The sequence below is a fragment of the Lissotriton helveticus genome, chromosome 1_1, assembly GCF_964261635.1.
Source record: "Lissotriton helveticus chromosome 1_1, aLisHel1.1, whole genome shotgun sequence".
Taxonomy (NCBI): Eukaryota; Metazoa; Chordata; class Amphibia; order Caudata; family Salamandridae; genus Lissotriton; species Lissotriton helveticus.
In genome coordinates this window covers 1,343,261,908-1,343,278,602 of record NC_136057.1, presented here as the reverse complement: position 1 = coordinate 1,343,278,602, position 16,695 = coordinate 1,343,261,908, and the positions used below count along the sequence as shown (strand labels likewise).

Genomic DNA, 16,695 nt, shown 5'->3' with positions numbered 1-16,695 from the left:
AGAAAAAGCACCTGCTGTTCAGGCAGTAAGTTGCGAGCAAAAGTGCTTTATGTGGGATCAAGTTATATCTATGCTGTGAGAGCTCCACTAAGTATGTACACAGATTTAGAGTGTATACAGGTAAGGGCTCTAATCTAAAGAAGATAAGTTTCAAAGAAATGGCCCCCTGAAAGGTTATCCTAAATGTGTTACCTTCCTCTTTTTCCGACTGGTTTGTTGGCCATAAGACTGCTGCTGACCAATGCTATAGTGCATGTGCTTCTCCCCTAAACATGTGTTTGTACACAATTGGCATATTTAGTTTACTTTTAACTCCCTTGTAAAGGGGTATACCATATACCCAGGGCCTTTATATTAAGTGTTGCTAGTGGGCCTGAAGTAGCTTTTCAAACCTGTCTCAAGCTTAACATTGAGAGGCACGTGAGTGCAGTTTGCTGCCACTTCGACTTCGTATTTAAAACTATCTGTCAAGCCTTAAACTCCTTATGACCTAGGTACCCATAAGGGCAGGGTGCTGTGTAAGTAAAAGATAGGACATATACTGTTATAGTTTGCAAGTGCTGGTAGTAACACTCCCATTCTCGTTTTACCATGTATAATCCAATGCTTTCCCCACTGTTGTGTTCACTGTGGTGGGAATAGTAATTTGTACTTTTGCGGAGTTAAAGGTTTAGTTCCATTTTATAAATAGTAGCTATAGTATATGGGCCTCATTACTAGTTTGGCGGTGCACAAGTGGGACAGCCCGGTTCCTGCACACCCAAACCCATGTACGAACTTCCAGCCAGTTCAGGAGTTACCTCCTGGTTTGGCAGGCTGTTCTTTAGTGTTCTCAGCATGGAGCCTATACCAGGCACCACAATGGGAACATCAAAGGCAGCACCTGCATGGACTGATGCGGGTACTGTGGTTTATGCACATAGAGGGGCACATTGCATGTAGGGCCCCCTTCGTTTCCTTTCTGCCACTGTTTTCATGGTGGGCTCATGGCCATGAAAACTGTGGCGGACAGTAAACTCATAATATGCTTGGCGGGCCGTGGTGGCTGTCCCGTCAACCATATTGCGGCATCAGGACTGCTGCACACCGGTGGTCCCAGGGCAGCCTGACCACCCTAGGCGTAATAGGGTGGTCTGGAGACCGCATTGTATGTCTGCCGCCCGGTGGACCGCCAGTCACAAAGAGGCCCAAAATTATATTGCTGCTACTTTAATATATTATTAATATTTATTGTTTATGTAAAAAAAATGCAAAAATATTGGTGACATCGGTATTATTGGTGTTGATTTGTCACTGAACTGGACTGGTTGAGGTGGTTTTGAGTGAGGATTGCATCCTGGGGCATATAAATGCATTGGGCCCTTGAATGGCAGAGGTTTGTTTATGAGTACACTGTTCTGTTGCATTGGGCCATGTGGCTGGCAGTATGAAAATTGTGTGTGTGGTGCGTGAATTGCCTGTGAATGGATTGGTTTAAAGACATAGTGCCTTGAAATTGCTTTATATCTCAATCTACAGCAGGTTTAGTTTCAATATTATGATACTGTGATTAGTATCTGTTTTTTGAAGCTAGCACTATCTTGTGAGTGGTGGATTAACTTTAAAATTTTAGTGCCAGATTTACATCTGTGGTGGTATGGACACTGTTGTAATGGCACCAGAGTACCCTTATTGGCAAGTTAATGGTCTGCCTGCCAGATTTATATATGGACGGTCATTGGTGTAACCGTGGCGACGAGTACTCCATCTCTGGCATGGTTATGAACCGATTGAGAAAGGACCATCTGAGGCGGACCTCTATGTCTACACATCTAATTAAGATGGCCGAGCATAAAGGTCAGTTTTGACTGCCCGTCACCACCTGGAATTCCTTGGTGGTAAGTGGCAGTGAAAGGACCCATCCTTGCCATGAGAGGTAACTTCAATAGGGAGATGGGCAATTTTTAATTTTCAAAATGAAAAATCCAGATTTGGGAATTTGTTTTTGGAAATAAAAATACTAAAATGTTGATGCACAGCTCTGTCATATTGATGGAGTTGTGAGTCGAGCATTAAAAAAACATCCACAGGAACCGCTGTGGTGGTGGCTCCTGCCAATGTTTTTCAAGTCTTCTCTGCCCACCAAAATGTAAATCAGGCAGTTTGTAAGAAAGCCTTTTTGTTTTTCAAACTAAACAATTTGTGGTTGGCCCATGATTACAAAATGCTAAAACTGCAAAATGGACACAGCAAATTTTTTGACTGAAACCACTTTTTGCAACGTGGGTAGCTGTGGATGTTGGGGCTTACCTGGGTCGCCACCCATATAAACCTACCATATTCACAAATGTATGAAACTTAGACAACCAAGTGAGTCCAGGTGCCAGTGACCTGTGTGGGTCACACTAGATAATTCTACCCAGAGTCTCATGCAACTTCAGTTTATCTAAAAACAGAGGGTTTTTCCTCACATTTCTGTGACAGAAAGTTGTTGATTATGTTGGGAGCCACAGATTTCCTACCACTCAGCATTCCCACATGCCACTCGATCAAAACCTACCTCACTTTTGTGGGTAGGCCTAGTGCCTGTGACAGGAAAGCGCCCAAAACGCACAGACACATCAAATTGTTTGCACTGAAAATGCACCCATTTTAACAATGTGGGTAGTTGTGAATTTCAGCCTTAGTTCAGTTGGCACTAGGTAAACCTAGAAAACTTGCACATTTTTAAAACTAGACACCCAGGTGAGCCCAGGGGTAAAATAGCTGCATGGCTCACACTAGGTAATTTAACCAAGAAGCCCATGTAAACATCCAACTTCGGTAAGAAATACACATTTTCTTCACATTTCTTTGATGGAATGTTCCGGAATCTGCAGAGAGACACAAATTCCTTACCACCCTGAGTTCCCACATGTCTCCTGATAAGAACGGTACCCCACTCCATGGGTCAATTAAGAGACCAAGGTAAAAAGGCCTTAAAAATATATGTGAGAGATAAGCAATAAGGGTATCTGTGGCTGTGCTGTGGGGCCACCCATGCAAACCTGTGAAGCAGACTTTTAACTAGACAACCAGGGGATTCCAGGATGATGTGCCTTGCGTGGATCTCACACGGTCTTCTCACACACAATGCCATGCAAACCTCAAACTATGCCGGAAGAACCAGTTTTACTTACATTTCCGTGATAAAAACATCTGGAATGCACAAGAATCCACAAACTTTCTACCACAAAGCATTTCCCCACTTGCGCCAAAAAAAAAATGCTGCCCCACTTGTGTGGCTAGGCCTATTGCCCATGACAGAAATGGATCAAACCGAGGTCAGTGGGAATTTGTGTTTCTCCTCAGATTGCAGAACTTTACATCACAGAAATAAGAGGAAACTGGGTTTCTTACCAAAGTTGGACGTTTGCAAGGGATTCTGGATAAAACCTAGTGAGAGCCGAAAATGTCACAAACAGCTGGAATCCTCAGTGTCTAGTTTTTACAATATGCAGGTTTACTTGGTTTGCCTAGGTATTGGCTAAGCTATGGCCCAAAATACACAGCTACCCACATTGTATATTAACAGGGTGCTGTGTCCATGTTGTGTTTGGGGCGCTTTTGTGGTGTGTGGCAGGTGGAAAGGGACTGTGGGGAGGGGTAGGATGCATCCAGCACCAACTGTAATTAGTAGATTTATAGCACAGCTTATCACCCATAAGGGCATCCAGCATAAGTCCATGGGGATGGGGAAATTAAGTAATTTGTCCAGAATCACTGGATGTTGAGCTGATGCTGAGACCATAACCTTGATCCCCAGCTGCAGAGTCAGCAGCTCTGGCTGCTACGCCAGATCCGCACTTAAAAAAAGTGCATTAACCCTGGCTGAATCATAGCACTTTTTTAAAATTAGATTTAGCCACACTGTAAATCAGTGTAGCATGGCTCCAAAACATTGCCAAAGCCACTAGCTCTCATAGGAGCAACCTTTTGGCTTTGCCAATGCTGGTTCGGATCTCTGCCACTGGGGCTGCACTAGATTTTGTTTCAGTCATGAACGAACTGAATACTGTGAATTAAAAATATGAAATCAGACACAGTACATCTGTTACAGTAACAATCACTGACAACGGACATTCGCCCTATATAACACAGTCCATGTAAATAACCTAATTAGCAGGGGTCATATGGCCATTTGCACCAAATTTGTGATATGCCACAACAAGACCCACATTTTACATAGCTTAAGTGAGGGCTGGCTTTGCACACTGGCAACTGTGTGCACCTTAAAGCGGCACCACAGGCATTACTTGGCGCTATTCCACAGAGGAATGCATGTTTAAAGTGTTGTAGAAAGCACCAGATTGCCAGGCTGCCCTGGGCCACCGAAGGGGGCCACCTAAGAGGGCGGCCACCCTTCGTGCCACAGGATGGCCCAGACCCCTTTGAGCAGTCTAGTGTGGGGACCAGGGGTCCCCAGTGACGTACTTCCGGCGGGGGATGGGCTGTCCGCGGCTATATGGCCTGGGGTCGCGGGCCTGGTGCCCTCTTTGCCCCTCGATCGGCCACGCGGACAGGAACCTCTCCCCTTTGACCAGACGGTCGGTGCTGCCCGTACGCTGTTTTCCCTCCTAACCGCTAACCTGGCTTGCGGACAGCAGGGGGGTCTTATTTAATGCAATTTTGTTTTGCAGGCAGAGTTACAGGGCGACCCAACGCTGGAAGGTACAGAAGGGTACCCTCTACAGGAGCACCGAAAGGGTGTGAGCCAATTATCCCCAGCAAGATTCACGGTGGGATCCTGGAGGAGTGACAGCGACCCGTTAGTCCTTCGTGCGGTTGTGGACCTGACAACCGGGGGTTGCCTGCAATGCTCCGCCCCTCCCTAGGGGGAAGGGGCGCAAGTAAGGGGTGGACTGGAGGTCCGCCGATGGGAAGGGCTAGCCCTTCCCCCAAATTGACAACACCCCGCTGTGAACACCACAGGGGGTTTATGGCTCATCAGGTGGCGAGAGGCGGCCTGACCCTGGATCGCCCGTAAGATAACCCAACATGTTGGCATAATGTTTATGCAAATAAAGCTGCAACAACTTTCTCCAACAAAAATCATTGTGTGGTGTCTGTTATTTATGAAGTTGTTGTGAGCGGTCTGGGGTATGGGCTGATGTTGGCACTAATCTGAAGCATCCGACCCCAGCACTGAGACACTCTTTCAGCCGTGGGTTCCTGCTTCAAGACCAGAGCTCACAGCGAGAGGTTTATAAATATTGTGATAACACTGCAGTGAGTCGCAAATTCTCTAATAAAACTGGTGCTTTGTACTCCCATACAGCAGAAAATAGGAAACAGATCCAACGAAACGGCATGTATTAAACAAACATTAGCAAATAAACAAAACTGGGCAGAAGAAACCGTGTACGTAACACAAATACCACGAAGTAAAACAGAAAGAACAAGGGCAACTGTGGGTACAGCACAGACAGAAACTCACGGAAGCAGCCGGGACAGAGAAGTGTGTGTATAACACGGACATCAGCATCACTCAACAAGCCCTGGCAGAAGGGACGTGTCAACGACCAGGCGCTAACAAAAAACAGAACGTTGGGAATTGTGTTTGTGGCACAGACAGCAGGACATGCACACAGCCGAAGGTGTGTGCGCGTGTACAAACATGCATTCACGCCTGGAACCCGGCAGAGAAAAGTGTGTGTATAACAGACAGCAGGACATGCCATGCACATAGCCGAAAGAACGGTGTGTGTGTGACACAGATGCCTGGACATAGCATGGGCACAAGAGAACTGTGTGCTTAACACAGACATCAGGACATGTCATGATACAACTGGACAGAGACCTGATGCACCAGCACAACAAAGCAAGCACCATTGTGTTTACATGACATCATTCAGGGTCTGTCACGACTCATCGCGACAGGGCGGTCTCGGCGGCACGCATCCCTCGGCCTCATACGCAGCAGTGAGAGGTGATGTGTGCACTTCAGAGCGAGGAGCAAACAAACCGACACATACCTCCACTGCACCTGTCAGGTCGTCCGGGCTTCAAAGCGATTGACCTCACTGGACAAAGCGTAGGGCGTGTTTGTGGACAACGGACACTCTGCCATTCCCAGTCGCCTCTCTGGAGGTTCCTGCGGGAAGTCTGCGCTCTGTACTGTATTATCTAGGGTGGGGGGTGGGCTCAGCACACGTGTTTAGGGAAGCAGGAAGAGCTCCCATTATAACGAAAGGAGCAAGTGCGCCCTAGCATGAAGGGATGGGCACGTGGGGCCCTAGCATGCAGGGATGGGCATAAGGCCCCTAGCATGCAGGAAAGTCACATGGGCCCCTAGCATGCACCGCCAAAAACAACCTACACGAAGGGATGAAAGAAGTAGCCGAGCGGATGAAGAACAGCCGTTTAAAACTGAACTCGGACAAAACGGAAGTCCTCATTTTAGGATCATCCCCCTCCGCCTGGGACGACTCATGGTGGCCACCGGCCCTGGGAACCGCACCCATACCAACGGACAACGCACGTAACCTGGTCTTCATCCTGGACTCCACCCTCTCAATGACCAGGCAAGTCAACGCCGTCTCACCATCAAGCTTCAACATCCTACGTATGCTCAAAAAAGTCTTCCGTTGGATCCCACCGAAACAAGAAAGACTGTTACCCATGCACTGGTCACAAGCTGACTGGACTACAGAAACACCCTTTACGCCGGAACCACAGCCAAACTACAGAAAAAACTCCAACGCATCCAAAACGCATCAGCCAGACTCATCCTAGACATCCCCCGCCAAGCTCACATTTCCGGTCACCTGAAAGACCTCCACTGGCTCTCCGTCAACAAGAGAATAACATTCCGTCTCCTCACCCGCGCACAAAAAGCCCTCTACGACCTAGGACCCGAATACCTCAACGCACGCCTATCCTTTTACACCCCCACCCGCCAACTACGATCGTCCAATCAAGCCCTCGCAGCAATTCCACGCATCCAGAGATCCACCATGGGGGGGGAGATCTTTCTCCTACTTAGCGGCCAAGACCTGGAATTCTCTCCCCACCCACCTCACACAGAACCACCTCTCCTTCAGAAAACAACTAAAAACTTGGATATTCGATAAATAAAGTAACCCCCTCCCTCAAGCGCCTTGAGACCCTCTGGGTGAGTAGTGCGCTATACAAATTTCAAACTTGAACTTATGGGCAAAGGGCCCCGTACCATGCATGGATAGTCACAGGGGCCCCTAGCATGCAGGGATGGGCACGTGGGGGCCCTAGCATGCAGGGATGGGCATAGGGCCCCGCACCATGCATGGAAGTCACAGGGGCTCCTAGCATGCATGGAAGTCACAGGGGCCCCTAGCATGCAGGGAAGTCACAGGGGCCCCTAGCATGGGTGGGGGCCCTAGTATGCAGAGCACCTAGGTCAGCAAGGAACAGTTCACGTGTAACTTGAGTGTGAGGCCCTATGGTATCTATAGCTAGGGGGTAAGAGGCGTGGGAAGGGGAGTCAGACCGTGCAGGACTGGGAAGGTTCTAGTATTTATAACTAGTGGCCGAAGACTCATTTTTAATTAGTCTCTTTTCCAGAAACTGTCGAATGGGATTAGAGTTGATCCATTCTGATACCCGGATCGTTCCAGTCATTCACACTGATATAGTCAACTTGCTTTAAACAAGCACTGGCATAGCCAATAGGTCTCGCCTTTGGCACCTTGTAAGTGTTTAGCCATGCAGCACATTATCCATTAAAGACATCAAAGTTTGTGGTGAATCATCTGTGATGTACTGGCCCTGTTACTACCAGCATTAATTATAATCCTTTGTCTGTGTCGGGATTCTGACGCCTATGCACATTTGAGCAGGGTTTGAATTATGAGATGCGGCAATGAACTCTCTCCTATACTTCGACTGTAATTAATAGACGTTGGTCACTTACATTCACCACTAAAGAAATGAGGCAAACTATATCTGATAAAAACGCAAACCGGAAATGGCTACACAAGCAAACACAAGTCATGAAATAATTCAAAGAAAGTTCTAAAAAGGCAAAATATTATGTGTACCATGGCCAATAACGGGATTTGCATGTTTTAGCTGTGCGCAGTTGCACATTACAACAAAGGCGTCGCTCAGTGACGTAAAGCATGAAAGGAGTTTTCTGGTAGATGATGTCACAATACATCTCAAAAGCCAAGCTGACATCATCAAGCCAAACACCCTGTAGGATGGAACTGATGAGGTCAAGAGGTGTTTTAAATCCGGGTCTTTCTCGCCCCTTTCTGTGAATACTGCAAGTAAACTGGCATGTCCCCAGGGCTCGCGGTGGCAACGGGTGAAGAGGGCAATGAGCCATGAGGCTCCTGGCAGACTGAGTGAGTAAAGCTTATTAAGCCACCAGGAAATGATACCGTTCTGCCTATTGCAAGACACTAGCCTATAAAAAGAAAGGTGTGGTATTGTGTTTTGTTGTTGCAAGACACTAGCCTATAAAAAGAAAGGTGTGGTATTGTGTTTTGTTGTTTTTGCCCGATGAGAAGAGCAAATTACTGGGAATGCCTTTAGGTAAGGAGAAACAACCCGGTAAAAGGATTGAACACATTTTCGAAACATTTAAGTAGTAGAGACAAATAGCTGGTTCATTTGGTCTGTCAACAATACAGAAATAAGTTGATTTGCTGCACAATAACACTGACTCTCTCCATAGATGCAGAGCTTTGAAATAGGTCAGCCTTTTTTATTATTTATTATTTACAGCCTTAGTGAGAGACACGTGGGAGGGGAAAGTGTCAAGACACCACAACTCATCCTGCAATCCCGCGCTTTCAAATAACACATTGGGACTCTAGATAAGATTGTTCGTGCTCTGAAACAGCAAGTTTGCAAAACTCCTAACAAATAAATACATTTAACTGAATCTGGTGCAAACATTCCTTCAAGCAGAATCAGGCAAGATAGATCCCACACCTCGGCCCCCTCCTCCTAATCCCTTTCAGGGGAGGCCCTGCCCCATCACCTCATCCGCGGTAAGCATTAACCGCAGGCTCTCACGGACAGGAGCAGCCTGTCCTCCAAAGGAAGGAGTGAAGCGGGGGTGTGGAGTGGACCCGACCACGGAGCAGCGGACATTAGAGGGGGAATTGTCGGGGCGGCCTTCAGCACGGGCGAGCGGGGCCGCCATGGGAGGGCGCTCGGAGCTGTGGGCATGAAGGTATGTGCTCATGGGCCCGGTCCCTGCTCAGCCAGGTTCTGACCCGTGTACACAAACGGGCCCCCCCCCGGTGCCTGGTTTAACTCACCACCATTAGCAAAGGCGCTACATTTCTTTCCGCCCATGTCGCTATCTTAGCAAAGGCCGCTCTGCCTGCGGGTTACAGTGGCCTGGCGGGGGCCACGGATGGCAGTAAGGCTCTGTGGCCGGTTGACCGATGTCCTAAAAAGACATGGATCGCAGGTGACCCTTGGGCACCTCCCCATCGCCCAATGCCCACCCCATCGCTGTGCGTAGGTAACACAATAACAGGTACATCAATTACCACAAGTTACAATGACACCTTCAATTTCTTGCTCAATTAGACCTCACGTTACCCTGAAACCCTCCCCTGACCCCGCCCCTCCTATAGAGATGCCGCTCTAAGATGTTTTTTCGTCTCACCTTGTGCAGCCTCTGCCGGCAGCTGCTGTCTCTGTTCGGGTGGTTGAAGAGTCGCTCTCGTGGACCAAGAGCGCGTTATTTAAGGTGCGGGAGAGGGGCGGGCCCAGCTAAGGTGGAGGCGTGACTGACAGGGGGTGAATGACATCAGAGGCAAAGGGGGTAGTGATGGGAGCAGGTGATTGCGTAAAATCAGGGAGGAACAGGGCTTTAAGTGGGATGAAAAACTGGAGGTCTCTCAAAGCGGCGTGATTGATGTAATTAAGGATGTGATTTAAAAGCCAAGAAACTGAAAATCTGTGCTTAGCCCACTTATAACCCTGGGGAGGAAGGTAAGTAAAGGGCGGGGCGTAAATCGAAGATAATTCGTACACAAAGAGCGCTGCCTGCAGTGAAGGGGGGTTGAACCATGGAATGCGTGTGGCCCGGTGAAGCGCCGTGGGGCCTCCAGGTACATTCACCAGCAGTGGTGGTGGGGCCCAAGGGGGGCAAAGACAAACAGCTGCGGCAGAGGCACCATCCGGGCAGAAGGGGGCGAGGAGTGAAGGGGGTAGCCTAGGTAGTGCATGAAATGAGAGACTATTGTGAAACACGAAGAGGAGTGAAGAGTGAACATGTCCCATGTTTCCCGGGCGCGATGCGTAGGGAAAGGAGAAGCATCCAACTTGAGACAAGGAGAGACCATGAGCAAGGGAAGGGAGAGCAGCAGAGGAGGAACGACCACGTGCAACCTGATTGGAGGAAGCGAGTCCTGGGAGCCAATCAGCACGCCACATCTACCTGCACAGGCAGAGCCCAGATCTGGCCAAAATACATATTTCACTGCATTACAAACAGTCTGAGTGGATAATAAACAGCCACATGGATAGCCAACACTCACTCCTCCACCGAGCAGGGGGTCTGGACTGGGGGGAGGACGGGGGCACATAGGAGCCCAGGGCTCTCTCTGCCACCAGAGACCTCTTGGATACTAAGGACGTGACTCCTGGGCCAGCCTTACATTACTTCCTTGTCCTGTCTTCCTCGCCAAAGTACTTACACATGAGCCTCCTGATCCCACAGAAACTCCAAGCTTAACTTTCTCGCTCTAGTCTCCCTCTCCCTCCTCCAAGATGGCCCCCAGTGGCTCCAGCCAATCTCATAAAGGGACACAGAATGCACCAGAACGACCTGTTCTTTTGTTTCTGCTCCGAGTGCTGTCTCCCTGGTATACAGGTGAGTGGGGCTGGGGTCTTGCTTGAGCAGCCCCTTATGTCCTTGGGTATCAAGTTGGGTGAAGTAGTGTTTTTCGTGTGTATATTGGTTTTGTGTTGGTTAATTTGTATTTTTCCCACTTCTGCCTCCACGCCTCATGTCCTGCTCTAGCGGACTTTCATGGCGTTTATTTGCGGCTGGGGTCGTTTTGAGGCTCGCTATGCGGGGCGCCTGGAGTCCTGATATGCCGGTTCTTTGGTTGTTCTTTGATCCCTTTGCCGGCCGCGCGTCCTGCTGAGCGGACGTACCGCGGCCGGGTGCGCTTGCTATGGGGGCCGGTGGCTCCCGGTTGCGTTGGCTTACCTGCTGCCGCATCTGTGGGGATTCGAAGGCTGCGGTAGGCGCACCTTCGGGTCTCCATTGCTTCTGACACACGCAACGGTATGTGGCTGTCTTTACGTGTGCACGCGAGTATTCCTGCTTATTTTATGTTGATTGGAGCCGTGCAGGGGGTGGTTTATACGGTTGCCTAGCAACCTCAGGACCTTTTTTACCGGGCATGTTGTTCTATTCATTGCCTGTTTTCTTTCCACTCGTTCACTCGTGTGTGGCTGTCATGGAGCGTGGTTCTTCAGATTTTCCTGCTCCTGGTTCCTTGGATGAGGCTTCTGGTTCTGGGGTGACGATTGCTTCTATGGAATTGTTGCAGCAGATGATTAATTCTGCTGTGGCTGCTGCGTTGCAGGGTCAGGTACCTGTTCCTCCTGATAAAAAGGCGAGGGATTGTGGCGCTGCTGCTGCTGTCTGACAATGAAGAGGACGTTGATGTCAGGGGTCGCTTTGTGCAGGGTGCCGACCTGAAGGAGGTGCTGGGTCACATTCGCGAGAACTTGGTCTTTCCTGCATCTATTGTGCCTCTGGAAGACAACTTGTTTTCACAGTATCAGCGTCCTGAGCCTGATTCTTTACCTATACATTCTTCTGTTTTGAAGGTCTTGGATAATGAATGGAAGGATGTGGACAAGGGTTCCTTTCCGTGTTTTTTGAGTAAACGATACCCGCTGCAGGATTTTGATGTGAAGTACCCTTCCTCGGTGAAGGTTGATTCCTTGATGGCCATCATGTCTTCTCATGGGACTGTTGTTTTGGAGGATTCTTCTCCTGCTGACCCAGTTGACCGTAAAGTGGGTAGTGCGGTGAAGCGCACTTTTGCGGCTGCAAATTTTTCTATCAGGGCTGCTGCCTATTCATCTTACACAATACAGTCTTTGCTTAAAATTTTTCAATCTGTGGCTGAATTGTTGGATCAGGGGGAGGATGTTTCTTCTACTCTGGCGATGATGGAGCAGCAGGTGCACCTACTTTCTGATGTTTCCTTTGATTCATTGGGGGGGCGGCTTCAGCGGCTGGGTCTTTTGTCGCTGCAAGACATCAGTTGTGGCTTCGCTCCTGGAAGGCTGATGCTGCGCAGAAATGTCTCCTGATGAAGATCCCTTTTTCAGGTGTTAAGCTGTTTGGTCCACCTTTGGATGACATGGTGAAGAAGATGGCGGAGGACCGTAAGCTCCTTGCTCCTGAGCGTACTGGTCGCTTCCGTGCCTTTAGTTCCCAGCGAGCTTTTGGTCATTCTCGGAGGGGCCGTGCTGGTCAGCCCTTTCGTGGAAGGGGGCGTGGCCGGGGTGCTCCTTCCTTTAACAAGTCCCGGTTCTCCAGTGCTTCTGCCTACTCCACTCCCGCTTCCAAGTCATGACTGGATCGCTCCTGGTGTAGGTCCGGTTGGGGGTCGCCTCACTTGCTTCATGGAATCTTGGCTACGGACTGTGTCAGATCGGTGGGTACTTCAGGCGGTGTCCGAGGGCGTGCATCTTGGATTTTCCCAGACTGTTTCAGGTCCACTCCATGTCCCAGGGACGATGTTAGGCGGGTGGCACTTTTGGATGGTGTGGAGTCCCTTGTTCTGTAGAAGGCCGTGGTTCCCGTTCCCACAGATCAATTGGGGTTGGGTGTTTATTCCATAATCTTCCTGGTGACAAAACGCACAGGGGATCTCAGACCTGTGATGGATTTGAAGTGGGTGAATACTTTCATTCCTCATCTGAAGTTCAAAATGGTTTCCCTCCAAGGGATCCTTCCTCGGATATCTCGAGGGGATTTTCTGGCTTCCATCGACTTGAGGGATGCTTATCTGCATGTACCTGTCCACCCGGATTCTCAAAGGTTTCTCAGTTTCTGCTTCCTGGGCCGTCACTATCAGTTCCAGGTATTACCTTTTGGCCTCTGCTCTTCGCCCAGGATTTTTACTAAGGTTCTGGCTCCTGTTATTGGCCATTTGCATGGGGAGGGCATTTGTGTTTTTCCTTATCAGGACGATATTTTGATTTCTGCTTCTTCTCTTTCGAAGGCGGAGTCACATGTCCGGAGAGTGTGCCATGTCCTGGAGCATCACGGTTTCCTGTTAAATGTTCCGAAGTCCTCCCTGGTTCCTGCGCAGGAATTGACTTTCATTGGGGCTCTGTTCAAGACTCAGTTGGGGATGGTGTTCCTGCCCCCTGCTCGTATTCTGTCCCTGATGTCTGCTGTGCATTCCCTGTTGTTGGGCCCTTATCATCCTGTGAGCCTATGGCTGAGGGTTCAGGGGCTGATGTCGGCTTCGTTGTTGACCGTGCCATGGGCTCGCCTCCACAGGTATCCAGTGGTGTCCCACATTTTATTGCATTGGGACCCCTGTTCCCTCGATATGAATGTTTTGATCCCTGTGTCCGGGGAGGTTCGATTGGTGGTTGGACGAGGGTCATCTGTCAAGGGGACGTCCGTTTCTGATTGTTTCCACCCAGGTTCTCACTACAGATGCCAGCCTACTGGGGTGGGGTGCTACTCTGGGGGATTCAACGACTCAGGGTGTTTGGCCTTGGTCTGTGTTGTCTTGTTCTTCCAATTACAAGGAACTCAAAGCCGTCCTTTTGGGTCTGTTGGCCTTTTCGGATCTTCTTCGGGGTCACCATGTGCAAGTCCGGATGGACAATCAGGTGGTGATGTCCTATGTAAACCATCAGGGGGGATGCAGGGTTCGTTCACTCAGTTGCCTCAGCCGTCAAATTTGTTGTTGGGTGGAGGTGAACCTGGAGTCCCTGTCGGCTATTTACCTGCCGGGTCGGGAGAACTCCGTGGCGGATTGCCTGAGCCGTGTGTTTCCATCGGTGGGGTTTTTGTCCCTGTCACCCTTAATGTTCAGGACGTTGCGGAGGATGTTTGGGTCTCCGATTGTGGACGTCTTTGCTTGCTGGGACAATGCCAAAATCCGCTGCTTTTGCACAATTATGCCTTGCCAGGAGGCTTGGAGGGTGGACGCCCTGTCGTTCCTATGGCCGAGGGGCCTGTTGTATGCCTTTCCTCCTATTACCCTGATTCCGTCAGTCTTACAGAAGATCAAGAGGGAGGGGTCCTTTGTCCTTCTGATTGCTCCGGGGTTGTGCCGTCGACCTTGGTATCCCCTGTTATTGGAATTGGCTGTGTCTCCGGGCTGGACGTTGCCGTTCGTGCCTTACCCTCTGTTGGGTCCTCTTCTGCCTCTACCTGTGTTCCGGTCCCTGGGTCTGCGGGCCTGGCTCTTGAGAGGGAGTCACTGATGCGTGTAGGTTGTTATTTGGCTATTGCTGGCGTCATTCAGCAATCTCGGAGGCCTTCTACTCTTAGATCCTACACTAAGCATTGGGATAACTTTGCTTCTTGGTGGCGCGGGTTGTCGTTGGATTCTTTGGACCTGGCTCGCATTGTGGATTTTTTGAATGATGACTCCATGCAGTGTTTGGACAGGTTTCTGTCGGGCCGTAATTAAATGACAAGTAGCTGACTGCCCCTATCCTGTGGTTTGGTCTTCTGTTTGAACGCAATAAAAGATTCTGTACTGCTCTGCTGGACCTATCTTGCTGCTTTTTTGCTCTTCGCAGGTTGTGACCTCCACGGCTCGCCGGACCCGCTGCGCGGGTCCCGCAGCGCATTTTCATCAGCGGGAGTCGCTGGGGGTATTGTGTGACAACGAGGACTTTCCTGGGCTGAATTGGCGTGGTGCAGGGCTGCGAGTGTGAGACAGGGACTCCGTATCCCAGGAGTCCCTGTGCGCCCAACAGATTACACCTGGGCCGCTCTCCCTGCAGGACACGCCCCCTGTTCATATTTACTCCTATTAAAGGTTGACATTATCCCCGCTGCGCGGAAGAGCGCCCGGGAGAAGCCCGGGAGAAGCCCGGGACAAGGGCGGGACCGTCTGTGGCCGTCAGAGGCCGAAGGAGGCTGGGCTGGGCCAGTCCTCTGATATTCGTGACCCTGAACTACCTGATACAGTACGTCTGCAGTGTTGATAGATCCCAGGTATTGGTTTATATAGTTTTGTTTGTTCTATAGCTTGTTGGCTGCAAAGAATGTCTAATCCCTTAAATTCCACTGCCCAGGTCCTAACCCAGGCTGATGTGGGGGTAGCACTTATGGGTCCCCTGGACAAATATTTCAGTCGGGTAACACAAGACATTGATAAAGAAATTGCTCTATCTGAAAGACGTGCTGAGCGTAGGCTATCTATAGAACTCCTTAAAATTCCCTTGGAAAAACGGCCACCCCAGGGTTTTCCAGCTTTGGCATTGGTTCCTCCCTTGTCATCTCTAACTTTGCCAGTTGTACTTGAAACGCCCTTTGCCTTTCCCCCCTCAGTAGAGCTGTTAGCTGGCTCGACTGAGGGGCAGGGAGTGTCCACTTCGCCCCTCACCTCGCCCCCATTACCATTAATTGACCTATCTACAGGGCTGGAGACCACTGCTCCCTCGAGGGTGCCGATTCACGTAGAGAAAACTAAACCAAGTTCAAAGAGGAAAAGAAGTGCTGCCCCGAAAAAGTGTCATCTTCCCAAACACCCGAAAACAATCAGGAAGGTCGGAGCATCACGGCGCCCTTCCTGCGAGCTTATTGGGGATGGTTCTGTTGGGGTTGAGACTACTAAGGAGGGAGCTACACAGGCTAGCCCGATATCCAACAGGATTGGCCCTTCACCGGTGGAATCGGCTGAGATATTATCTTCTGCTCCAGTTTTGCTTTGCGAGCTGGAGAGGTTGATGAGGTCTCTCCTGAGTCCTATCGAGGAACGAGTTAAACAATTAGTAGATCGGTTGGATCATTTCAAGCAGGCTACTTTGGATAATTTTTTTTCAACTAAAGCCCTAATCAAGTCTCTCCCTAGGATGAGGGACAGTAGTAACTCTTCGAAACAGAATGGTAATGGTGTGCCTATTGCTGCGTCTCCCTCTAAAGTTAATATAGCAAGTAGACCCCAGTTGAAGGAGCAAGACCCTAAGACCTATTTAGATTTGCTGGATTGCCCCAGTAGTAATTCCACCAAACAAACTAACCGGCCTGTCAGTCTGGCGGCGGTTAACAAAGAGATCTCTAAAAGAGGCAACGCTGCATCTAATGGCTCCCAATAACTGACGAGCTCCTCAAAATCATGTCAGGGAGCTCCTGGAGTTCCTGGTAGGGGCAATCAAGACAGCTCTAAAACTAACACCAATGTATTGAATAGCTCCCATCCACTCCCAAACATCCCAACATTCCGTTCTCCTGCTTCTACTATTAGCTTCCCTAATACCTCTCTGGTGAAGGTATCCCGCACAACTCCATCTATGGACCTCACACCAGACTCCTATCCCTATGTGGCTGTTCTTACAAATGTACCACCTCTGTTGGCCGGGCAAAAAGAATCCTTCCAGATGTTAAAAAATAAGGTAATTCACTGGTTGAAGGTAAACAGACCGCTGCCCGGGGGAGTGGACGGGCTGATTATAGGAGTGAGAAGGACGGATTGGATAGGTCGTACCACTAAGAACTTAGGGGGG

At 49.6% G+C, this 16,695-nt stretch overlaps 1 protein-coding gene across 1 annotated transcript in view; it reads right to left on the bottom strand.

Moving 5' to 3' along the window:
• LOC144772881 (coagulation factor XI-like) overlaps positions 1-9,702 on the bottom strand; it is an 86,713-nt gene extending 77,011 nt beyond the window's left edge. The window contains exon 1 of the mRNA XM_078657537.1: positions 9,626-9,702. The gene's annotated coding sequence lies outside the window, so the exon portion shown is untranslated. The remainder of the gene's footprint in view (positions 1-9,625) is intronic.
• Positions 9,703-16,695: the final 6,993 nt, after the last annotated feature.